Genomic DNA, 26,493 nt, shown 5'->3' on the forward strand with positions numbered 1-26,493 from the left:
AGAGGAGAAAAAGAGATGGAAAAAGTGAGAGTGAAGAAGAGGACAAAGAGAGGGCAGAGAGGAGAGAGAGAAAGAGTAAAAATAGAGCTCAGGGTTAGGATATGTAGGGTGAGGAGGGTAGAGAGAGGAGGGGAGGTGGATGAGGAGGAGAGAGGGGAATTATAAATGGAAAGAGAGTAAAGGGAAGGGGTACAAGAAGTGCTAGAAGCGAAAGAGAGGGGGAAAAAGAGAGGGGGGAAAGAGAGAGGGGGAAAGAGAGAAGGGGAAAAAGAGGGGGAAAGAGAGAGGGGGTAGAGAGAGAGGGGGAAAAGAGAGGGGAAAAGAGTGAGGGAGAAAGAGAGAGGGGGAAAGAGAGGGTGAAAAGAGAGGGGAAAAGAGTGAGGGGAAAAGAGAGGGGGAAATAGAGGGGGAAAATAGAGGGGAAAAGAGAGAGGGGAAAAAAGAGGGGGAAAGAGAGAGGGGAAAGAGAGAGGGGGAAAGAGAGAGGGGAAAGAGAGAGGGGGAAAGAGAGGGGGGAAGAGAGAGGGGGAAGAGAGAGGGGGAAAAGAGAGAGGGGGAAAGAGAGAGGGGGAAAGAGAGAGGGGGAAAGAGAGAGGGGAAAAAAGAGAGGGGGAAAGAGAGAGGGGGAAAGAGGGAGGGGGAAATAGAGAGGGGGAAAGAGAGAGAATAAGAAAAGAGAAAGAAAGAGAGCGAAAATACCTATGTTAACCTCTCACTCCACACTTCCATGCCTTCCTTCCTTCCTTCCCTCTCCCTCCATTCATTCATTCTCGTTCCTTCCCTCTCCCTCCATTCATTCATTCTCATTCCTTCCCTCTCCCTCCATTCATTCATTCTCGTTCCTTCCCTCTCCCTCCCTCCATTCATTCATTCTCATTCCTTCCCTCTCCCTCCATTCATTCATTCTCATTCCTTCCCTCTCCCTCCATTCATTCTCCAGACCCCTCTCTCCTCCTCTCCTCCTTTTCTCCCTTCATTATCGCACCTCGTCCACCAATCAACAGTATTTTCATGGGCCACTGCTAACATCTGCTCCAGATTTCACCACGTTTCCAATGGAAAGGCCAGCCAGACGGTCAAAGTTGTGCTAGCTAGTAGCTATAGCTAGTAGCTAGCACAACCATTGCTTCCACTAATGCTAATAGGTGCTAATACAGTGAGGCTATTGCTAACTAAAATGTAATTTCACCACTTTCCACTGGAAAAGCCAGACAGACAGTCAGAGAGCTAGGCTAACTATAGTAGTTACTGCAGCAATGCTATTGCTACAGTAGCGATGATATTACTAACTTAAGCTAGCATTCTGTGGTGATTTCAACATGTTTCCACTGAAAAAGGCCAGCCAGAAAGTCAGCTAGCTACAGCAGTGATGCTATTGCTACATAACAGTGGTGGCTGGTGGCACTTTGGGAAGGACGGGCTCATAGTAATGGCTGGAACGGAATCAATAGAATGGTCTCAAACACATTAAACACCTGATTTCCAGTGTTTAATACGATTCCATTCACTCCATTCCATTCATTATTATGAGCCATCCTCCCCTCACCAGCCTCCTCTGCTACATAAGCGATGCTATTGCTAACTCAAGCTAGCATATCTGTGGTCATAAGGCTTGAACAGATGCCTGTTGCTCATTTAGGTACTTTGAGGAGAGTGGAGGAAATTATAAGTTTGATGTTTGAAATGTCTACAAATGGCTGTCTCTTCACTTTCGGCAAATGCCTTAATTCATTCAAGGGCTGAATCCCAACACTCTAAAATGGCTTTTCCTCCTCACCTGCATAAACTTAGTTCACATCTTCCCAACCTTTTACCTTCTACCTTTCCCTGACCCATTTACACTGCAAACTAAGTCAACCTCTCATCAACTCTATGTGCCTGAGTGGATGCACTCTATTACCCCTTTCACACTATCCTGCTGACCTGAGCCATACTGTTCTGGTTCAGATGTTGTCCTTTCCAGCACAGGCTAGCACAGTACAGCTCAGCTGTTGCTCAGCTCAGTAGTGTGAAAGGGGTATAGTTCTTTGGTGACCCATGTACTGTACATTCTGTATGTGTTTGATTGAACACAGGTCTGTTCCTATGTTATATTACGGACCTCGTCTAACACAACACACACAGTAAAACAACACAGAGAGTAGAGAGGAGGAGGAGGACTGCCATCTCATGGTGTGTGTGTGTGTGTATGTGTGTGTGTGTGTGTGTGTGTGTGTATCACGGCATCGGCAGCTGGATGTGTTTAGTTTTTACAGCTACGAGTGCTACACGCACGGACGCATGCGCACACACACACACACACACACACCAAGACGCCTGCCCTGCCTACGCATTTTCTGTTCTGTTTGCTAAGGAAAACACATCATGATGATGGGAAATAAACATTATATAGAGGATAAAGGGATCTGTTCTAGGAACCAGAGAGAGAAATGGAGAGAGAGAGAGGAGAGAGAGAGAGAGAAAGAGTGAGAGAGAGAGAGAGAGTGAGAAAGAGAGAGAGTGAGAAAGAGAGAGAGCGAGAGAGAGAGAAAGAGAGCGAGCGAGAGAGAGAAAGAGAGCGAGAAAGAGAGCGAGAGAGAGACAGACAGACAGACAGACAGGGAGATGAGCAAGTTAAATGGGGGTGTACTAGAGAGAAAGAGGACACAGAATGATACGAAAGACAGAAAGAAAGATAGACAGAATGGAAAGCGAGAGAGACAGAACAAAATAAAAGAAAGAGAGAGAGCGAGAGAAGGATGCTCAAGGTGCCCGGCATCCTTCTCTCGCTCTGTTCTGTGAAGGGAGTAGTACACAGCGTTGTACGAGATCTTCAGTTTCTTGGAAATTACTCGCATGGAATAGCCTTCATTTCTCAGAACAAGAATAGACTGACGAGTTGCAGAAGAAAGTCATTTGTTTCTGACCATTTTGAGCCTGTAATCGAACCCACAATTGCTGATGCTCCAGATACTCAACTAGTCTCAAGAAGGCCAGTTTTATTGCTTCTTTAATCAGCACAACAGTTTTTCATAATTGCAAAAGGGTTTTCTAATGATCAATTAGCCTTTTAAAATGACAAACTTGGATTAGCAAACACAACGTGCCATTGGAACACAGGACTGATGGTTGCTGATAATGGGCCTCTGTACGCCTATGTAGATATTCCATTAAAAATCAGCCGTTTCCAGCTACAATAGCCATTTACAACATTAACAATGTCTACACTGTATTTCTGATGAATTTGATGTTATTTTAATGGACAAAAAAATTGCTTTTCTTTCGAAAACAAGGACATTTCTAAGTGACCCCAAACTTTTGAACGGTAGTGTACATACATACATAAAGTTCATGCATGAGTACATTACTACTGACGCACAAAAATTCCACCATCCCCTTTCATCTTTAACGTCAAATAACGTCAAACCATAGAGTTGTATAGAGGGCCTGTTTTAGCATGGGCCCATGCTGCCACAGAGGAGGCCATTACAAAGATAGGAGGTGAGCTCTCTAGTACATCTCTATGCATCAAACTGAAAACATAGTTGTAAGCAGGAGGAAAGTGGACAGGGGGGGGTATATTAAATGTGGTTGGAGGGGTTAGCTGGCAGAGCATGGCATGGCAATGGGTACTACAACAGGGTGTGTGTGTGTGTGTGTAGCATGGCAGAGTGCATTGGAGTCAGTGTGCCCAGACTAATGCCCAGTGCCAGGGGGATACAGGCAGCAGATGCGCCCAGCCATGTCCAACACTCTACCACTCTGGCCCTCTCTGCTGTGAACAGTACTACAACGCCAGATACCAACTCACAGCCAAGTTCACACCCTTCCACACACATGCAGGCGCGTGTGCACACGCACGCACACACACTCACTCACACACATTTACACTCACACACGAGGTATGAGAAAACACACACACTCCCACCAATGGCACAAACACTCTAAAGCATTGCCTGCAGAGAGTTTTACCCTTACATTACATCCAATAGGAATCTTAAAAACCCTGATACACCACTAATGGAGAGACGGTACAGTATCTCTTTTAAAGTTTTGATCTTTGTCTGACTCTGAACTGACTAAAAGCAGAAAGTGAATATAAAACCCACCAGATGCCAATCCATCTGTACTGCATAACAATTCCTGATTTTTATGTAATTGTTGCATTTGAGATATGAGTCACCTGATTCTATTCAGTCAGTGTACAACAGTAGGGCATAGGAGGGCCATTTCAAGAGCACAAAAGATGCCTGTGCTTTAGAAGAAAGGTACAGCTGGCTTTTCATAGTCCATAAACAAGGTGAATATACTGAGTGTGTGTGTTCTTTGTCAGGAGACAGCAGTAGCACTTGTATAAGGACAAAGGAGGTCAGAGAGAAAATGAGAGAGAGAGAAAGAAAGGTAGAAATGGGATGTGAATAAAGTGTTGCAGTATGAAGGTTATCCTTTCAACAAAGGGAATGTGGTGGATTAATGATAGTAGACTCATGAAACTACATATCTTGTCTACCTTGTACTGTACTGTTTTGTACTCACTCATGTACATGCCTATACTGTAGACAGGCAAGCACACACACACACACACACACACACCGATTCTAGATGACTACATACAGTAGCAGGTATTTCACATCATGCCCTCTGGCTTTTAAAAGGTAAGTAACACATGACCACTCATGTCACACATAGACAACATTTAATTGACAGACATTAAGATCTAAATGACAGATATTAACATCTAAATGACAGATATTAACATCTAAATGACAGATATTAACATCTAAATGACAGATATTAACATCTAAATGACAGATATTAACATCTAAATGACAGATATTAACATCTAAATGACAGATATTAACATCCAAATGACAGATATTAAGATCTAAATGACAGATATTAAGATCTAAATGACAGATATTAAGATCTAAATGACAGATATTATGTCATGTTAATTATAATATTGTTATAATGTCATAATGACCATATCAAATAAAGTTACCATAGCTTTATACTACTTTATATCTATCTAATATTTAAGGGACAGAATCTTCCACCCTTCAATCTGCGTTGAATGGAGTACACATCTCTTCACTCATTCCCATTTGACATAATCAACTCCACTACTTGTGTTGGAGTGAGTGCTAGCTGGCGACGGAGCCAAGTGCAAGCCGAGGCAGCGACCCACTCCATAGCAACCATGTCTTCATCAGAGTGAGTGGGTTTAACACACACACACACTTCCGCCAAATGTGTCTTCTTCAGAGCGAGTGGGTTTAACACACACACACATACTTCCGCCAACTGTGTCTTCTTCAGAGCGAGTGTGTTTAACACACACACACACACACACACACACACACTTCCGCCAACTGTGTCTTCTTCAGAGTGAGTGGGTTTAACACACACACACACTTCCGCCAACTGTGTCTTCTTCAGAGCGAGTGGGTTTAACACACACACACACACACTTCCGCCAACTGTGTCTTCTTCAGAGCGAGTGGGTTTAACACACACACACACTTCCGCCAACTGTGTCTTCTTCAGAGCGAGTGGGTTTAACACACACACACACTTCCGCCAACTGTGTCTTCTTCAGAGCGAGTGGGTTTAACACACACACACACACTTCCGCCAACTGTGTCTTCTTCAGAGCGAGTGGGTTTAACACACACACACACTTCCGCCAACTGTGTCTTCTTCAGAGCGAGTGGGTTTAACACACACACACAGACACACTTCCGCCAACTGTGTCTTCTTCAGAGCGAGTGGGTTTAAGTGGCAGAGGGAGACAGGTGCACAAAATAATACACATCTTTAACCTGGGGGGAGACACTCACTAGCATACACTACATTGGTCATTAGCATTGACCTGCTGTATAGATACAAGGTTGGCGGAGTGTGTGTGTCTGTATTGATTGAACATTTCTAAAAGATCCAGATGTATATTATGGCAAGGGAATGGTGAAGAAATACAATATATGGAAAGATGTGGTACTGAGAGTATTCATTGTCAGAATAATGGCTACTGTGGGTAGAAGATATGGAAAGCATTTATGCCTGAATGTCAGTAAGAAAATGTATACAGTAACCAAGACATGTTTTCATCTAGACATATGTTATGGTCTATAACGTGTGTGTTTGTGTCTGTGTTTCCATGTCTTTGCATCATGTACAGTATTTAGGCCTTTTAAAACCCACTTCACTGTAATAACACCATTTTCTATTAGCCTCAACTGAAAACCCCCACTTAGAGTTTAGACTTCCCAGAGTGGACATATCTCTCTATGTATCTCTCTCTCCAGGCTACCTTCTCCACTTCGCTAATGGCCTCACAAGAAAGGGAGAGAGAAAGAAGGAGAGAGAGAGCGAGAAAGAGAGAGAAAGAAGGGAGTGTGCACATGAAAGAGATAGGAGAGAAAGAGATATGGGGAAAATGAGGCCAAGAGAGGACAAGACAGAGATCCTCCTCCTGGCTGTCTGAGCCTGGCCTGGAACACCATGGTAATTAGCACCAGGTTAGCTGGGGTGGCCCTACCCTTCTATAGCTGCTCTGCTCTGCTGCAGCGGCCACCCCTACTGGCTATAATAAACACACACACACACACACACACACACTCTGTGTTGGATATAACACTCAGCCAGGTCACCCGTGATACAAGTCAGTATTCGACGTCCATCCATGTTTGAGGACGTCGGGAGATGACGTGGACGTTTCGGTAAACCTCTGATTCCAAAGGTTGCAAGTTTGAATCCAGCGATAGAAAGCTGTTTTTGATATTTTTGTTTTAAGCCTATCCCAAACCTTAACCCTTACCTTAACCATTTGGAGTTAATGCCTAACCTTAAGAATTTGGAGTTAATGCCTGAACTGAACCCTAACCTTAAAAATTCAGAGTTCATGCCTAAACTTAACCTTAAACACCTCGAAATTTGACGTTTGGAACAACTTTGAAATGTTACATTTGAGAAACATGGATGAACGTCTAATTCTGACGTGAGACTGTGAGAGCTGGTAGATAACACTGGCTCAATATGCATGCACACGTGCACACACACACACGTGCACAAACAAACACTGCCACCGCCCCACTCCATTCTCTCTGCAATCATAACCCAGTCTCCCAGTTCACTCCTCACTAAAGCTCAATCAGAGGAAGTCACTGCATCAATCAGCAATCAGACCTCAGTCAGTTGTACTCTCTCTCCCACCCTCCCTCTGCTGCTCTTGCTCCCCCTCCCTCCCTCCCTCTCCCTCTCTCCCTTCTCTTTCTCCAACTGTCCCCCCCCTCTCTCTCTCTCCCCCTCGCTTGAACTGTCCCTCTCTCTCTCCCCTCTCTTTCTCTAACTGTCCCCCCTTCCTCTCTCTCTCTCCCTCGCTCTAACTGTCTCTCCCCTCTCTTTCTCTGTCCCCCCTCCCCCCTCTCTCTCTCTCCCTCACTCTAACTGTCTCTCTCTCTCCCCTCTCTTTCTCTAACTGTCCCCCCTCCCTCCCTCCCTCCCTCCCTCCCTCCCTCTCTCTCTCTAACTGTCCCCCCTCCCTCCCTCTCTCCCTCTCTCTAACTGTCCCCCCTCCCTCCCTCCCTCTCTCTCTCTAACTGTCTCTCTCTCTCCCCTCTCTTTCTCTAACTGTCCCCCCTTCCTCTCTCTCTCTCCCTCGCTCTAACTGTCTCTCCCCTCTCTTTCTCTGTCCCCCCTCCCCCCTCTCTCTCTCTCCCTCACTCTAACTGTCTCTCTCTCTCCCCTCTCTTTCTCTAACTGTCCCCCCTCCCTCTCTCCCCCCTCTCTCTCCCTCCCTCTCGCTAACTGTCTCTCTCTCTCCCCTCTCTTTCTCTAACTGTCCCCCCTCCCTCCCTCTCTCTAACTGTCTCTCTCTCTCCCCTCTCTTTCTCTAACTGTCCCCCCTTTACACTCTCCATCCTTCCTTCCCTCTCTCTCTCTCTCTCTCCTCCTCTCTCTACCTCTTTCATATTCTCTCCATCACTCCTGTCTTGCTCTTTGTTTCATTTATTTATAACCACAGTTGGAGCGAGGGGATGAAAAGTTGGAGAGTAAGAGAGCGACGTTCTGAGAGTCTTTAGGGAGATCCATCCATCCTGCAATCTCTGCAGTTTAAATATAGAGAGCTCCATCCATCCTTCCTCTCTCTCCCTCTCTTCCCTTCTCCCTCCCGCTCTTCTTCACTGAGAAGACGAAACACAATGAAACTAATGCCACTACTGCATATTTCATATTGTTCATCACAACTAATATCTCCACATGTACATCAAACAGGACCTAATGAGAGAGTGTGTGTGTTTGCACTCACTCACTAAAATGAATCTGTCACAGCAAGTTAGCTAGCTGCAAGAGAAACCAGCTGCAATCTGAAAGTGTACGAGTACAGTACAGCGCTGTATCGGTCTCATGGGTTTGTTAAAAGCGAGATGTGATGTGTATAATTACCGTGGTAACCGCTACATGCTTGTTAAACGTTCCATTAAGTTAGTTAAGTGATTAACAATGTTGATGATGAGGTTTTCAGATATTATTGAAACTACTTTTCCAGGTGTTCTTCTATGTAAGCAAAACTTTGTGATTAGCGCATACAATTGTTTACAATATGCATAAATTAGGGACAGGAATTTTTCTTCACCATGTGACCTGACCAGGACAAACTCTGGGCCTGATGCATAGCATACAAGTCAACTTCTCTTTCTTTATCTTGTTGTTTAGAACTCTACCCTGATTGCATTAACTGGGATATTAAATAAAGCAAATGTCAAATGTATCAACACAAACATCCCAAACATGCAAACACACTCATACAATATTGATCCATCCACACACACAGTCCTTCCCTTAACAGATAATTAATTAATAGACACATTGGAAATATTGTATATTAAATACCATAAGCCTGGTGCAAACACTCTGAAATATGAATAACAGAGAGAAAGAGAGAGGACCCATTCCGCTGTCTAAGCAACAGAGCAGCAGTTACAGCAGAAACAGCTACCCCCAAATATTCCTCCTCTCTCTCCTCCTCTCCTCTCTTCCTCCTGGTGATGTCATCTCTCCTGAGCCGAGGCCCGGGTTTGTTATGTAACGTGAGCAATGCTCTGTTCGTGTGCGCGCGTGTTGGTATGCTCCAGGGGGGCTACCCCCCATCTCCTGTCGTCGCTAACGGTTATATAATTATTTAAGGCCGTTGTCATGGAAACGGACGGGCACACTGCTGTGGGGGGGGGGGGGGGGGGGGGGGGGGGGGATTATGTGTAGTCATTTCTATTGGGGGGAGGGGGGGGATTGGGGGTATTACGAAAGGGGAAGAGAACCAGTGGTGGGCTGTACTGGACTGTTGACTAAGCATGTTGTATTAGTGTGTGGTGAGAGATGGAGGAGAGAGATGTTGTATTAGTGTGTGGTGAGAGATGGAGGAGAGAGATGTTGTATTAGTGTGTGGTGAGAGATGGAGGAGAGAGAGAGAGACAGAGAGAGGAAAGGGAGAAAAAAAACAGAGATAAGGGATAAGCAAGCAAGATAGAGATGGAAAGGGCATAAAGTGAAAGAGAGAGAAGTAAAGAAGGAGAGAGAAAGAGAGAGAGAGCGAAATAAGAAAAGAGAGAGAGAAATACACTGAAGGGTGAACTCTGTGACATTTAAAAACATTTGGGAAGACGACAAGATGTACTGTCTGTGCCTGTTCCATGAATTTCATGTCTCATTTCTTTTCTACCAAACCAGTAATAGCCAGATCCATTTGTCAAATATAATCACCGCCTTCCATTGTTTTACACTTTTGATTCATTAAGTCGTTTGTCACTGAAAAGCTTAATAAAAAATCTGTGTTACTGTTAACCCCCCAAGAAGCAACAGAGAGAGAGAGAGAGAGAGAGTGAAAGAGAGAAAGAGAGAGAGAGGGAAAACCTTCTTCCGCTAAAGCAGAGAGATGGGAAGCAGACACTAACAGGGGTTGACCCTTCCCCTCTGTATGACAAAGGGTTACCCATCTGCCACAAGTCACCTAACTGTTCAGGGAAACACTATGAAAGTCCATTTTAACATTACTAAGGGTGAATAGGAGACAACCAGTAGAAGTTTCTTATAGCACCAGGATTGTGGATTTGATTAGCGTTTTGGGAATATACTATATCTGTATAATGTGTTAACTGAGTCTCCATATCATTCATTATAATTGTATCAAATTGTAACATAATTAATTGTTGTTGCGGTGAAGCCTCATTAATGTATGGGCGTCATGGCAATGATAAATAATGATGATAAATAACCGCTAAACGCAGAGCTAATGAATTCTTCGCTAACTAGCTCTTCTTAACAGGACATCAAGCACTATAGATTTACTATAGACGCACACACACACACACACACGCACACACACACACACACACACACACTTCTATCAACGATCATCAGCTACTGGAGGCAATCCAGCCAATTATGAGTTGTGCGTTTCGGCATCTCACAGTCCTGAATAATTGTGTGTGTGTGCGTGTGTGTGCGCGCCTGCGTGTGCATGTTTCAGCATTTCACACTGCGGGATAATTATGCACGGTGGGAGAGGTTGTTTTTGTGTGTGAAAGGAAAAACACAAAGTACACAAACAGCAACCCCCAAGTGACGAGGTTGGTGTAGCCACCTTTAATCCTACTGTGTAATTGCTTGGCTAAGAAAGTTTGTTATCGACGAGAACGATGGAAGGAAGATGGAGAGGGTAGGGTAGAGAAGAAGAGTCTTTAAAGGAGTAGTGGTTGAGGCATATCTGTTTGAAGAAGGTCTTCGAAAGGAACGGAGGCCGGTTTTTGGAACTTCAGAAGAGGGAGATTTGGTTCACCCTGAGGTGAATTGAAAATGTTATTCAATTCATCTTCTGGTCTTTGAAGGGATGTTAAAATCTAGACTAACATATTCACTATCATCAAAACAGAAATCTAACCAATGAAAATGATAAGGCACCATAGCATCTATAGGCCTACTCATTTCTAACCTCATCAAAGGGAATATGTTGATTGAAGCATGATGTAAACTAGTCGCTCCAGAAAGTCATCGTTTCCTTATTCCTTCCATTCCTTTTTTTCTTATTTATTGAAGAGATGGAGAGAGGATGACAGAGAGATGGAGGCTAGAGAGAGAACGCGACACAAGGCAGTAGGCTTGATTCGAACCTCTGCCAACACGTCTACACATGCATGCGGGAGGCTGTAGCCTAAACCTCTAGACCAGGGGTACTCAACTCTTACCCTACGAGGTCCGGAGCCTGCTGCTTTTCTGTTCTACCTGAGAATTAATTGCACACACCTGGTGTCCCAGGTCTAAATCAGTCTCTGATTAGAGGGGAACAATTAAAAAATGCAGTGGAACTGGCTTCGAGGTCCAGAGTTGAGTTTGAGGGCTCTAGACCATTCAGGCCACTTGTTCCTTCCAATCCTTTAACACTATGGATAAAACACAGATTCACATTGCCCAGCCTACAGTACTGTATCCCTGTATGCCTGGTAGATTAACAATAGCCTCAAATAACCCTGAAGTAGGCCAACCATCCAACCCAACCATCCAACACGCTCTGTCCTACAGACACACACCACATCAATTTCACTGGGACTGGAGAGAAGAGAAAGAGATCTTGAATCTGTTTGCATGCTGTTCAAATCCGTCATTGCGGAATCCCATAGGATCACAGCAGAGCAGCAACGGTGTTTATGATTGGATGTTGATCACTCCTACACACGGTCTATAGCAACGTCCCAAATGACACCCTATTCCCTTTATAGTGCACTACTTCTTACCAGAGCTATATGGGCCCTGGTCAAAAGTAGTGCACTATATAGGGAATACGGTTCCATTTGGGACACCTTTTATTGTCAAAGAAAGAAACAAAACAGAATACGAGCTGAAAGCACTGCTGCTTAAAAAATGACATACATCATTGGGATAGAAATACACACTGAACTTCAGCCCAATGCACCATACGGCTGCGTTGCAAAGGATTCTGGGGAACTGACTTGACGCGGTGGGGGAACTAGAACATTGTAGAAGAGAGATGGTGTTAAAACAAGGACAAGAGAAAAGTGATGCAATAGCACGTACAGTACAGTATCTCTCTCATGCATAGGTCGACAAAACGGAGAGTTAACAGAATTTGGTTATGACGAAAACAAATAGTCATGGTACCCTATCCGTGTACACTCATCACCAGACATTTAGTATGGTTAGAGGATATTGAGGACAACAATGACAAAACAACAACAACAACAACATCATTAGAGTCTATGCAGTAGTTTTCAGTCTTGGATTAAAATGACGCTCTCTGGAGCCAGGCTCATGCATGTGCACCGTGCACGGCCGGTCTAGTGTGCATCCTGGTTGTGCACGTGGAGGGTTAGGGGCCTCCTCTCAACACATGCTCAGCAGACGCTGATGCGTGGTGACACATTGCGTGACGTGAGTGTAGCTACCTTGCTGAGTAATGTGACATTTCAGGTCTCTGTGCTGCATCGCACACACACAATCTGTGCTGAGCAAAATAAGATGTGTGTGTGTGTGCCAAACCACATTTTCTCTACAGCATAAAACCTCCACTTCTGAACACATATCCTCTACTAGTCCTCATGGTAATGCTTTCCTGCAGTTATATGTTACATTTGTAGTGCTGAGTGATTAACTGAAATGTCTGTAAAAAAAAAAAAAATTAAACAACTAATTGACCTATGTCGGTTCAATTATTAGAATAATTCGTTATTTTTTCTGTAAACTCCATGTGCATATTGCACTGCAGTTTATCTAGAGATAAATCAGATCATGCCCGAACTGTGCAATGTAGTAGGGAGTTGTAGTTTCCAACAGGCCAATGTTCAACACAGTTTAGTGCAGAAAACGTGATAATTAGCTACAATGACCATAACCCATTACGTTGCTACTTGTCCGGTCCGTGTTTCTTTTATGCCTGCTATGTAAGAGACAGACGAATGCATGATCAAGAGGGGATATAGAGAGCAGTTACATCGACGGGTATTGGTATTCAGAAGCCATAAAAGTATGCCTTATTTACATTGAACTACTAAAATTGTGATTTTGATTGACAGCATAGGCAGCAGCTCTATAGAGATAATATAATATATATATATATATATAAATAAAACAAACGTAATATACACAACAACTGAAATATTTTATTAAAATAATGTGAATAAATGATGGTTAATAAGTGATAAGCAGTAATGGACAGTCACTACCATCATGGGACTTTTACTAATTGTTTTATTCTGCGTTGTTACATCATTCAACCCACATAATGCATAGTGCATTTAATGTTTAAAAAAAGGATCAAAACCGAATAGAAAATGTTGATTCTTTTTTAATATTCGAACCGAAACGAGCTCAAAAAGCACTACTAACTCATCACTATACACTATACTATACTATAGTACACTATACTACATTTGTAATGTATTTAATACATTTGCTGTATCTTAAGAGGACCATTCTTTAAAATGTACTATGCAATAGGATGCCTATTATGATCTTATGAAAGCATATCGTTGTCAAAATCTACTTTAAAATGCTAAATGGATAATGATAAAATATCTATTTCTCATGTAGCTGTTTACACTCGTACCCATATACAGGTTGAAAATGGCAGATTTGACCACTAATAAGCTCCTAAATTGGAACGTCATGGCTGTACAGTAATATGCTATACATGACGTCAGAGCTCAGGCTCTGCGCTTCACAGCGCTGTATGGGTTTTGACTGACAGCTGTTCTGAACTTCAGCACCACGCGCAGCAAGAAGTTGCCCCCATCCCTCCTGCTAGTTGGACAACTTTTGCAATTTTTTTGTTGTCTGAGTGAGGGAAATGCTTTAAGTTAAGAGGACTTTATGTATTTTGAAAGATGAGACATTGAAGATTATAATAAATACCGCTTTGCTGTCATAGAAGCAAGCCAAACAACCGTGAATCCACATTTGCACTTCACATTTCCAAAACATAAAACGAATGTCATATATAACGTCATTGTTTATGATCACGTTGTTTGATGTAAAGTTACAAGTCGTCATACCCTGGGTTGTTCTAAACAGAATGAGCCTGTTTGTTTATTGTAAAGAACATTTGCCCCGGCACAGGCACGTGAATGCACTCATGATGATCTGTTTCTCTGAATTGCTCTGTGAAAGCCTAACACTGTAAGATCGTATTTTGTAACTTAGCTAGTCATGTCGGCAATAGAACAAGCTTTCAAATCATACCCACCTGACCCAGATTGCGATTTATAATGGACAGTTTTTGGATTGCGTAAACAATAACAGTAATTGTGTGATGGCGGGGATGCAGTGTTGTGTTCCAAACGAAATAACGATTAGTTACCGGAGTGTAACTCCAGTTCTATGAGTGGAGCGGAGCCCCATAGGGGAGCTCTGCTCCTAATGGTTTACCCTCTGCCCTAAGGCAGCAGCAGCCTGAGACAAAATTATGCACACACCTACAGCCAATAGGAGTACAGGTGTCCCTATAAGAGGGGATGCCTCCCCTCAATCAGCCTCCCGAGATATTTTTCTTCAGCGAGACTAGAGAGGGTCGGCAGGGCCTTAAGTCCTATGGGGCTCCGCTCCACTCATAGAACTGGAGTTACACTCCGGTAACTAATCGTTCTATATCGTGGAGCTCCGCCCCATAGGGGAGCTCTGCTCCTAATGGTTTAAGGCGGAGCATAGCGCTCCAAAATGTACTCCCTGCCGAGCCTAACACTTCCCATCGAAACGAGAAAGTCAACCCTAGCAATGGCTGCAACCGAGTCCCGCAGTACTGCAACTAAAAAACCCTACGGGCGTCACAATATACCGCGTCATCGGTTAAAAGACCCGCCCCACCTAGTCCAATGGCAATGCCAATGACTAGTGGGCAGATCACCAGAATAGAAGCCATACTAATCTGTACTAGCAGATAGATGTGCCTCAATATCCTGTGAAAACACTACCGACCACTAATGGAATGACATCAAGTGTCACTCTACATTATGAACGCGGTAGACCGCCTCACTCACTCAATGGAATCCCAGAGATTAGTGGGCAGGAACAAAAACATGAGTCATACTAACTGAACAAGCAGATAGATGACCTCATATTCTGTTAATCAACGCATGCCTCTACTGTACTGACCCTGTCAGTCAGGATTCATGCCACAAAATATGTTTTCTTATCCAAAGCGGACCTGATGGAAACCCAGTCCATAGTCCTGCTTTTCCCTCTCTTCCTAGCTCCAGATCTCCCTTCAGCTATGCTGAGTACAGACCGAGCCAAAGAGTTAGAAAACACATCTGTCAAAAACACGTCTTCCTAACCAAAGCGGACCTGATGGAAACCTGTGTCCACAGTCCTGCTTCTCCTCTCTTTCTTGCTCAAGATCTCCCTTCAGCCACGCTGAGTACAGATCGAGCCAGAGAATTAGAAGACATATCTAAGAGATAGAAACGGATAAATGGAGACGGCGTCGACCAGGATGCTGCTCTACAGATATCCTCTACTCCTGTTCCTCTGAAAAGGGCAGTAGAAGCCGCTACTCCACGAGTGGAGTGAGCTCTGATACCCTGAGGCAATTGCCGCCCTGCTACCTCATAAGCTGTCTCAATGCCTTCACAAAGCCAGTGAGACAGCCTCTGTTTTGAAAGTGGTCTACCTAGTGCAGCCGCACCGTGACACACAAACAACTGAGGCGATGACCTAATCGCTGCTGTGCGCTCGACGTAACACGCCAAAGCGCGTACCGGGCACAGGCGATGGAGCTTTTCCTCACTCCTCTCTCTATGAGGAGGAGGAGAAAAAGCCCACAGCTCCACGGTCTGTGACCTATATGAACTCTTAATAACCTTCGGCACAAATGCCGGGTTAGGACGTAACACTGCTCTGCTCAGGTCACCATTGATGGCCAGGCAGTCAGGTCTCGTCGAAAGAGCACACAAATCACTGACCCGCTTAGCTGTAGTCAAAGCGAGCAACAGTGCTGTCTTGATAGACAGCATCTTGAGGGGTATTTGATTCAATGGCTCGAACGGCGACTTACATAGCGCTTCGAGTACCAAAGCCAAATCCCACTGAGGAAGCGTGACTCTAGGTGTTGGCCTAAGTCGCCGCGTTCCTAATAGGAAGCGTTTCACTAGAGGGTGACTAAAGACATTGTCTCTGCCAAAACCCTCATGACAAGCTGAAATCGCTGCTGCAAACACTCTAATCGTGGCAGGCGATTTTTGCTTATCAAACATGAGCTGCAGAAAAGAGAGAATACTCTCCACCTGACAGCTCATGGGGTCCACACTTTGTGTGACACACCATCGTGAAAACACGTTCCATCTACTGGCATACATCTTAGAAGTGGAACTGGCACGTGAACCCTGTATGGTCCTGATCACTGCATCAGATAACCCACGGCGCTCTAGCCTGTCCCTCTCAGCAGCCAGGCCTTCAGTGGTTGGCCGATTATGGGCAATTTCCCTATCGTGCCAGCCGCCTGAGACAACACGTCCCGTCGATGTGGAATTGGCCAAGGTGGCGCAATCAACATCTGACTCATCTCCGCAAACCACAGAGCCCCCGGGCGATTGGGCGCTATCAGTATCACAGACAGCCCCCCTGACCTCACCCTGGCTAGCAGTGGGAGAATGCAGGACAGCGGAGGGAATGCATACAGGAGAACTCTCGGCCACGGTTGGTGCGCAAAGGCGTCCCTTCCCAGTGGCGGTTCGTCCTGTTCCCTCAGAGAGAACCACAGAGGACATTGCGCGTTCACGGGTGACGCGAATAGGTCCACCTCGGCTCTCCCGAATTGTTCCCAAATCTGGAGAACAATGTCTGGATGCAGACACCACTCGTCGTCTCGAGGACCCCCTCTTGACATGAGGTCTGCTCCTACGTTCAAGTAGCCCGGAATGTGTGCTGCTCTCAATGAGCGAAGGTGCTCGTGAGCCCACAGCCACAATTCCTCTGCCGCCCGATGGAGAGCAGGAGACCTGACTCCACCCTGGCAATTTATGTGGGCTACTGTGGTCCGGTTGTCTGACCAGGCCAGCACATCGCGACCCCGAAGGGTAGACGCGAAGTGGGTCAGAACCAGTCGAACCGTTTCCAACTCCAGGAGGTTGATGTGACGACCTGATTGAGGCCACACACCTCCTATCGCTTGTGTCTGACATGTCCCTCCCCATCCCGTCAGGGACGCATCCGTGAATACTGGGATGTGAGAGGACACCTTTCCTATCGGGACTCCGTGCGTGAGAACGCGCGAGTTTCTCCAATAGTTTAGGTCTGCACTGAGCGAGAGGGGAACCACCACCAACCGATGACGTTGACGCAATGGGTCTAGTCTTAGTTGGGCGAACCATCGCTGCGTCCTGCGCATGTGCAGGAGTCCCAGCGGAACCACAGAGTGGGCTGACGACATGAGACCCAAAAGTGACATGATTGACAGCGCCGTCACCGTGTGATTCGGACGACACTTCCTTAGGGCTAGCAACAAGGCTACCCTTCGGGGGTCCGAAATTCGAGCCCTCATCCTCACAGTGTCTAGCTGTATCCCCAGGTAGACAATCTGATGAGTGGGCCAGGGCGCGCTCTTTTTCCAATTCACAGCAAACCCCAGACTTGTGAGATGCATCACTGTCTGTGTTGTGTGAGTGATCGCCAGCTCTGCTGACGGGGCGAGAACCAGTAGGTCGTCCAGGTAGGCTAGTAGCCGTATTCCCTGACGACGCAACGGTTCCAATGCCGCCTCCGCACACTTGGAAAATGTGCGAGGTGCCAGGGCGTACCCAAATGGCATCCTCGTGTATTCGTACGCCACCCCTTGAAAGGCGAACCGCAGAAACTTCCTGTGACGCGGCTGAACCGGCACATGAAAGTATGCGTCCTTTAGGTCTATGCTCGTACAAAAGTCCCCTCTCTGGACACATTCCAGCAGACGTTTTGTCGTTAGCATTCGGAAGGGCCGTTTGGTTATGCTCTCGTTGAGAATGCGTAAATCCAAAATCGGCCTCACTCCCCCCGTCTTTTTGGGCACTAGGAAATAAGGCGAATATAGCCCTTTGTTCCTTTGCTCCCGGGGAACTACTGTCACCGCCTCCTTCGCCAAAAGTTCCGTAATCTCTGTCATCAGAGCGGCCACTTTGTCTGGCGTTTTCATCACCGTCTCCACCACTCCCCTGAACGGGGGTGGGGTCCGGTGGAATTGGAGAGCATAACCCTTCTGCAACGTCTGTTCTAGCCAGCGTGAGAGGGTGCAGCTTCTTCGCCACTGCCAGCAATGCAGAGAAAGTGGCTGGGCGCGAAGCTGTGGTGCATCCAGTAGGAAGGACCTGTATTCCTCTATGGCCCTTACCGCCACTGTTCCCCAACATTGAAGTGGTGGAACAGCCCAAGGTGGGCCTCCCGTGAAAGGGAGAGGAAATGCGTTCTGAGAAAGAAAGAGGAGTAGGGACGTCGGTTAAACCCGTAACCGTCGTATTCCTGCCCTCCTTGAACGCATCGCGGGTCTGAATTGCGCTGACCGAGGCCACAGCCTGCGGCAGGGCACCATCCCCAGCAAGCGATTGCGTCATCTTAGGTGACTGCAATTCGCTATCAGAGCCCTTCACTACAGTACTCCTAGAAGTCTGTAGTATGAGGTCTCTATGAGGTAAAACAAGGCGGCGCCTTGATACCTTCTTAACTTTCACCTTCTGTGTGTGTTCAACTCTGCACCCCTGGTGGGTTGATTCACGCTCAGTGTGGTGAGTACTGGCTCGTTCTGTCAGGGAGCTGATACTTTGGTTATACCCATAACGCTAGTAATCCTGCCCTCCGTGAACGTAGCATGGGTCTGAATCGCATTAACCGAGACCTTGGTCTGCGATAATGCGCCGTCCCCAGATAGCTGCTGTGTTACAATGCCTGGGGGCGCCGATACTCTGGGCACCTTGGTGACCGCGGTAATCGGGCCCTCCGTGAACGCAGCATGGGTCTGGCTCGTACTAGTGGAGACCTTAGCCTGTACTAGTGCGCCATCCCCAAATAGCGGTTGCGTCCTCATGTCAGAATCTGACCGGGACTGCTGCCTTCTATGTAAAGCACTTCTTATATGTGAAGTGTGATGTGACGACCTGATTGAGGTCTTCTGGATACCTACTCTTAGTGCCTGTTCAGCAACGCACCCTCGGTGGGCTGAACGGCTCTTAGAGTGGTAAGGAAGAGAGGGTGAGATTTGAACGCTCTCGGACGTATTATGGAAAAGAGGCTCTTTTTTGACAAAGTCAGGTGGAGCCAACTCTTTATTAAACACATCAACAAAAGCATTAACATCAGCGCCCGTCCCTTCAACCGAAGGGTGGGGGGGAACAGTGGGCACGTTCGACACCATCGATGCGTCCTCCATCCTCTCCCCCGCGTCCCGTCACGTACGCCTCCTCTTGCCTCCCTTGGAGGGCCAGGTCGGCGTCCTTGTCACCTCCCTCGCCGGCTGTAGTGGGGCTACCGTAGCTGCTGGGAGGGCCGAGCCCGCTCCCTTGCTGCTCGTGGCCGCCGGATGACGCCGATTACGCCGCCTCGTCGTAGACCCCGGTCTACTTAGAGGGGCGGAGGTAGATGGCCTTTGGGGAGGAGGGGGGCCGAGTCGTCCTGCCAACGGCAGGTGCTTGGCCAACTGCTTCTTCTCCTCCTCCAACTTCGAAAAACGCTCCGTCGCCTCTTTGACTGCGACCCCAAAGAGGCCGTCGTCAGAGAGGGGGGCGTTCAAGAGAGACGTCCTGTCTGCCTCTTTCATGGATGTCAATGACAACCAGAGGTGTCGTTCCCCGGCCACCGAAGTGGCCATGGATCTCCCCGCGCAGACTGCGGACGCCTGTGTAAGGTGGAGTATGGCGCCAGAAATTCTGGACGCCTCCTCCACCTCCTCCGGTGCCATCTCTGTCTTACCCGTGGTTAAACGGGACAGAGAGGCCGCCAAGAGGGCAATGTTGTTAGCTGCTGCTACAGCTTGGGCTCCCAACCCAAAAGACTTCTCTAACAGCGACGCTGTGAGTCGGTCCTTCTGGGATGGCAACGTGGCCTTCTTGGAAGAAGGCCAAGGGCTCGAACCCGGTACGAGATACACCGCCATGGCGCTCTCTAACCTGGGGATTCCCTGACCCTAAAGCCTTCCTTCCACTCTCGTGAATGGGAGATACGCTTTTACAGGCGAACGCGCCGCTAAAGGTGCCTCCCACGAGCCTCCAACGTACCTAGCCAAAGAAGGCATGGCAGGAGCCACTGGCTCTGCCGCCTTCCTTGGCCTGGAATAAGGACCGCCCTCCATCATATCAACCTCTGGTGCGGAGGGAAGAGGGGGCAGGCTTATTGCCAGCCGTTGAGCAGCTCTCTCAATGAGACCCGGAAAATCCGCTCTCAGAGAGGCTGCAGCGAAAGAGAGAGCTTCTGATCTCTCAGAGCTCGTATCCCCTTCGCTATAGGGACTACAAGCCCTCTCGCTCTCCAAAGGAAAGGGGGGCTTGAAAGTATGAGGGACGGGGTCCGACTGTTCCATTGGAATGCCAGACCCTTCCTCAAAATCCCTATCTTCCCCAGAGTCTGCGCCGTCGGACGATGCCTCTGAAGCAGAGGCTAGTATCGACAACACATCCTCAAGGGGGATGTCCTCCCTGAAAAACGCCCAACGCTGCTTCCTCTCCTTTAAAGAAAGGAGGGCGCAGGAGGCGCAATTCGGGGGACTGCAGACGCCTTCCTTGGCATGCTGGGATCCCAAACACACAAAACATAAGTTGTGGTGGTCACCGGCCGCCATGGAAGTGCATCTGCACTGAGCTCTGAAAAGAGCTTTTGGGGGGGGGAAATCTCCCGGTGTGCTCATTTAGACGACGTTGATGACTGGAATATCAACTGCGTTTTCGTCCTGAGTCTTCGTGCTTCGTCTCTTCTTGGCTCTTCAGTCTAGTCATCCAGTCGCTGAAGAAAAAGGGAGGCTGATTGAGGGGAGGCATCCCCTCTTATAGGGACACCTGTACTCCTATTGGCTGTAGGTGTGTGCATAATTTTGTCTCAGGCTGCTGCTGCCTTAGGGCAGAGGGTAAACCATTAGGAGCAGAGCTCCCCTATGGGGCGGAGCTCCACGATATAGAACAACAAATGTGCTTGCTCTAGTTCCTCAATGTCACAGCTACACAGTGGCCACTTGGAGACACCAGTTACTCTTCTCACTCAAACCCTTGTCATTTTTTTGTCTCATGTTGCACCTACCTCACATTTTCCAGGGATAGTGTTATCATGTTACTGAATGTATCCAGAGTATTTTCAGATTTCCTTATCAACAAACCCGGCGAAAAGTACAGTAAATGTAAAATGCACATAAAATCAACAGTGTAATGTTTGGATTCAGTCTTGTGTCAGGTGAACTGTTGTGTGCTCACCTGTGGTCTAATCATTTTCCCCATTATCTCCAAACTGTTACCTTTCAATTGCTACAGTGGTTATGCATATGCTTTTCATATTTCTTCTGTAAGAAACATTCCAATTTAGCCCTATCCATATAAACTTTTACACTTGTGGGAATTGGCCTAACAGATTCTAATAATTAATAATAAAAACAAAATTATTTTGATGTTATTTGTTAGCTGTCTGCTTGATTCGACATCAATGATCCTTGAACGCGATATGACATCGGGCCCCTCCCCTCCCATCCCCTCCAGTCAAAGACAAGTCAAAGCGGGCTTCCGAACTGACATATCACATCCACCCCCAGCCAATGACATATGAGTGAATTCACTCTAAGTGAGAACAAATCTCCCGTGGGCAGATTCTGCGTGTAGACCGAAGAATCTGCCGAGACTGAATGGGATGCATGAGCAGCATTAGTTCTGGTTTTGGGGTTTTCGTCACTGGTTATCTGGACGTTTCAGGATTGGGCGAAGGCAGTGCTTAAACTGCTTTCCATCCAGTTACACTAACAAGACAACTAGGTGTGAGAGACAGTACAGTAGCACCTCTTTCACAAGGGGGCTTTGGCTGAGAGTTTCCTTTTGCGAGTGTGGAGACTTCGTTTTTGCCGGAACACTACATTTTTAACAGGTATGAACACAGAAGTTAATCACGCAGCTGACCAAAATACACGAGAGTTTACTTCTGGGTTAACAGAGATTAAGTGACAACTGACCTATACCGGGAGCTAAGTGTGTGTGTGTGTTTGCATGCAGTTTGGAAGAGTTTTCTCAGTCAAAAGGGTCAGTTAGGCACTAGGATCGCGTGCCAAGCTGGACACGCCTGGGGAGACAATGAGAGAGACTAAAAATAACTTAAACGAACCGTCTTCGGGTCATTTGTTTGGGAAGGTATCTCGTTGGGAAATGTAACCACTCTCCAATATACAGATAGAGCTATGGATGCTCAAGGTGATATAGAGCGAGTGATACCATTAAGGCCATCATGAACCTACAGATGTGGGAGCTTCAATTGACTAGTATTGTGCACAGCAAAATAATCCTGCAGCAACAGGATTTGAACGTTTAGACCATAATGTTGCGTGATCAGTGGTTTAGCTAATAGCTGGCCAAAAGTAGGATAAATGAAAAGTGCAACACTGTTAATATAACAGTGTGTTAGTGTGAGTTTTCAGTGAATTTATGTAAATCACAAGCTTATCTGCATTTCCTGCAGTGGCAGGAAAATCCTCAGCAACAAAAGTGATCAAATTAAGATCCTACATCTGTATCACCTTAAATGCCCAGCATCTTAATCAAACCTGAAATAAGCTAACCTAAGATAGTGCATAGGACTCATCACTATCACTAGGAGAAACGCTATCGACACCACAGAGAGAAAGGTATGTGCTGACGTGACCCAGTATCTTCTACTGAAATCCCTGGCCTCACTTGCACTATCTATCTAACTCAGGGACACTCATTGTACTGCACTGAGCCACAGCATTACGCCTACTCAACCTACTCAAGAGGAATGTGTGATTGTGTAAAAATGTAAAAATACAGGTTTCTTTAAGCTCCTCTGACCTCTCTGGGGAAACAGTTAAAGGAATAGGATGTTCCTAGCAGTCAGGAACACCGCTGAACATCCCCCCAATCTCCCATCTCATTAACTTTCAGATGAATCTTTAAAGGTGTGTGGAGTGACTTCCACTGTAGGACAACATCCTTGGTTCTATAATTTAACTGTGAGCTGCTAAGAGAGGGAAGGAGCTAGAAGGAGGGATAGGGTGGGAGAGAGAGGTAAAGATGGGAAATGGAGAGGGAGATAGAGAGAGAGAGAGAGAACGATAAAAGCAAAGAAAGAGGTGGTGACCCCAGTGACAGTTTCGGGGAAACTTGCTAAGCTAATTACCGAGATGGATTGGTCTTATTCCCACGAGGAACGATCTCCTCCTTATTCCTCATGCAATAACTATATGGCTTCTGCAAATCTGCACACTAAAGTACACACACACACACACACACACACACACACACACACACACACACACACACACACTTATGAAATAACCACCATCTGTAGCTGTTGTTGTTATGTTATTATGAAAACCCCAACCTCAGCCCCCTCAAGCATCACAATAACCAGCAGTTGATTTCTCAAAGGAAATCTCTCTCGGGATAGACGGGTCATCACCAACATGAATATGATTAGCAAACCTGGGTTCAAATACTGTGTGAAATCATTTCAGATACTTTATCTTTGCTTGATTGAGCTTGCCTGGCTAATGGACCACTAGAATTGAAACTGCAACCGCCCACCCCACCCATCTGGCAGGCTATAGCAAACACTTAAAGTATTTGAAAGATTTCGAATAGTATTTGAACCCAGGACTGATGTTTCTCACGATGTTAGAGCTGTCAGTTAGAAGTCATAACAGTACATGGAGTTAGACAAAGCTTAATCTCTTCTAGTGAGCCTACGGGGCAAAGTGCTAGGAGTCCTACACACACACACACACACAGGTACACAAACGCACGCACGCACGCACACATACCTACCTACCTAGCTATCGCCCACCTCTGCAGACATCTGGGGCATCATACTGCAATTAATCAATCGTTCCTTCACACACACTGTGCATGCACACACCCTTCAGAGAGGGAACCCTGATTAAGTCATGGCCAAAACAGAGTGTGTGTGCTGAAGACTGAACGCCTCCGGGAGGAAAGGAGACCCCTGGAGCGAGCAGTGTACTGTCGCAGCCACATGCACTGGGTCCCCTCTACAGCGGCGCCATTTGTGTTCTCATTCTATCGTCACATACTGTATCATATGGGCATGCAGTTGTCTAGAACGTTTTGGATTCATTATAGATTGTGTGCATAATGTATATAGAATTGTCTACAGTATCCTAATGAAGGACAGGAGGACTTAAGGTACACAAGGATTAGTTATAAAAGAAACACAGTTTTCAATCATATCACGTTTAAAATTTAACAGGATTTGGCCTTCGACGGATGAGTTGAATGACCAAGTTCTAATGAAAACACTTATGTTCAAAGACTAGAACAAGGTCAAGTTCTAAGAACATCCTTTTGTGTTGTTCTCTTACAAACTATACAAGTCTGATGTCCAATAGTCTCACAGCAATAAATCAAAGGCCATGAAAGTGTGTTAAAAACACCCACACCCTTTGGGTCTCTCTCTTTCTCTGTCTGTCTGCCACCTATTCTTCAACCCCATAGCCCTTTCAGCAATCTCACACATCACATCTCTTCCCTACTCTGGCAAGATGCTGTGTGAAAATAGCCTACATAACAGAGAAGGCTGGTGGGAGGAGCTATAGGAGGACGGGCTCATTGTAATGGCTGGATTGGAATGAATGGAACGGTATCCAACACATCAAACATATTCATTCCGTTCCAGCCATTACAATGAGCCCATCCTCCTATAGCTCCTCCCACCAGCCTCCTTTGCTACATAGTCCTATGCTCTAGAAGGGCATAGGACAAATTACCCTACCTACAAACCCCAGAGCACCAAATCCATCTCCTCAAATCCAACCCTCCTCATCGGAATCTTCTCCCGTCCCTGAGAAGAATGAGAGCATCCATCCGCCTACACCACCAGAAGCCTCTAAAAATAATGAAGGGTAGAAATCTCTGAACCCATAGCTGTGGCTTGTTCCCTCTCTTATTTTCTGGCCTATTCTATCCCTATATCTACTCTAATCTTTTACTGAACATTCCTCCTCTCCTCTCCTCTCCTCTCCTCTCCTCTCCTCTCCTCTCCTCTCCTCATCCCCCAAAAAACAAGCATCAGAAATCAACCCACCCAGCGGGGTCCCCACAATTAAAATCAGGGGAGGTGGGCGTAATGACGGGTGTGATGGGTTATGGGTAATTTCATGTCTTTCTGGCGGCATGTGTGTTTGTTTGTGTCTGTGTGTGTAATGTGTGTTCTTGTGTGTGTGGGCGTGCACGTGTGTGTTAGTGAAATGAGGGGTTCCGTCTGAAGTGGAGGAGCAGCAGGACGTTGGTGGTTGGAACAGAACAAATCAGAGAAGCTTTCTGCAGGTACTACAGAAGAGCTCACGCCGAGCATCATCTAGGCCTGCACTGTACACATGTCCATCTCCACAGGGGTACCGGTACTCAGACACAGACACGCATACAGGCTGCTCTCTCTCACACGGACAAAAACACACACAGACAAAACAAGAAAATATGCACTCACAGACACACACATTTGCACACACTGTACATGTACACTAACACACTCACAGACACACACAATTATACAAGCAATCATACACCCCCCACTCAAAAGCACTTTCCCAAAAGGTCAAATCAACACATGACTCACTCTTAACACGAACACATACTACATCTATCTTTACCAGGAACAGGACTCGCAAATTAAATTACGAAAACGGGTGAAAGACAGTACACTTTTAAGAGAGGTTATTAGTCCAAACAGTGTTTGTGTGTGTGGGTACATTTTTAAAGGAGAGGTTATTATTTAGTTCAACCTCTGCCTTTACGCCAGGCGTCACTGGAGTCACCCCAGAGTCCTGGCCTCTTAAACGCTCGCTTTAATTTTAACAAGGAGAAGGAGAGGTGAACTATAATAGGCAGGGAAAGGAGAATAACTTGACCTCCGACCCCTATCTCCCTTTTATAGACCACATGGGTGACCTTGAGGGAGGAGGATGAGAGGGGAGATTGATGGTGGCCATTTTGCTTAATTAGCACACCAGAGAGTGAGGGAAAGGAGGGGGTATGTGGGGGGTGAGGGAAAGGAGGGGGAATGTGGGGGGTGAGGTAAAGGGTGAAGGGTGTGTGTGTGTGTGTGTGTGTGTGTGTGTCATCATTATCTCAAACATCAATGTAATCCTTCAGTGAAACCCTCTCCATCCCCTCTTCCTTTCTCCCAAACTTCAGTTTAACCCATCATTAACACACACACACACACACACACACACACACACACACACACACAGAGTTGAAAGTCAAATTTCCTCCATCCATATAGGGCTATAAATAGACACTGGGCTAGATGATCCAGGATAGACCGGTCTGG

General features: G+C 46.3%; 1 protein-coding gene across 1 annotated transcript in view; it reads right to left on the minus strand.

Moving 5' to 3' along the window:
- LOC311113425 (sodium/potassium/calcium exchanger 3-like) overlaps nucleotides 1-26,493 on the minus strand; it is a gene marked incomplete at its 5' end in the record, with an annotated part of 48,080 nt that overhangs the window by 16,414 nt on the left and 5,173 nt on the right. The gene's annotated exons all lie outside the window — the stretch shown is intronic.

Source organism: Coregonus lavaretus, assembly GCF_964263955.1.
Source record: "Coregonus lavaretus genome assembly, chromosome: 40".
NCBI classification, from domain to species: domain Eukaryota; kingdom Metazoa; phylum Chordata; class Actinopteri; order Salmoniformes; family Salmonidae; genus Coregonus; species Coregonus lavaretus.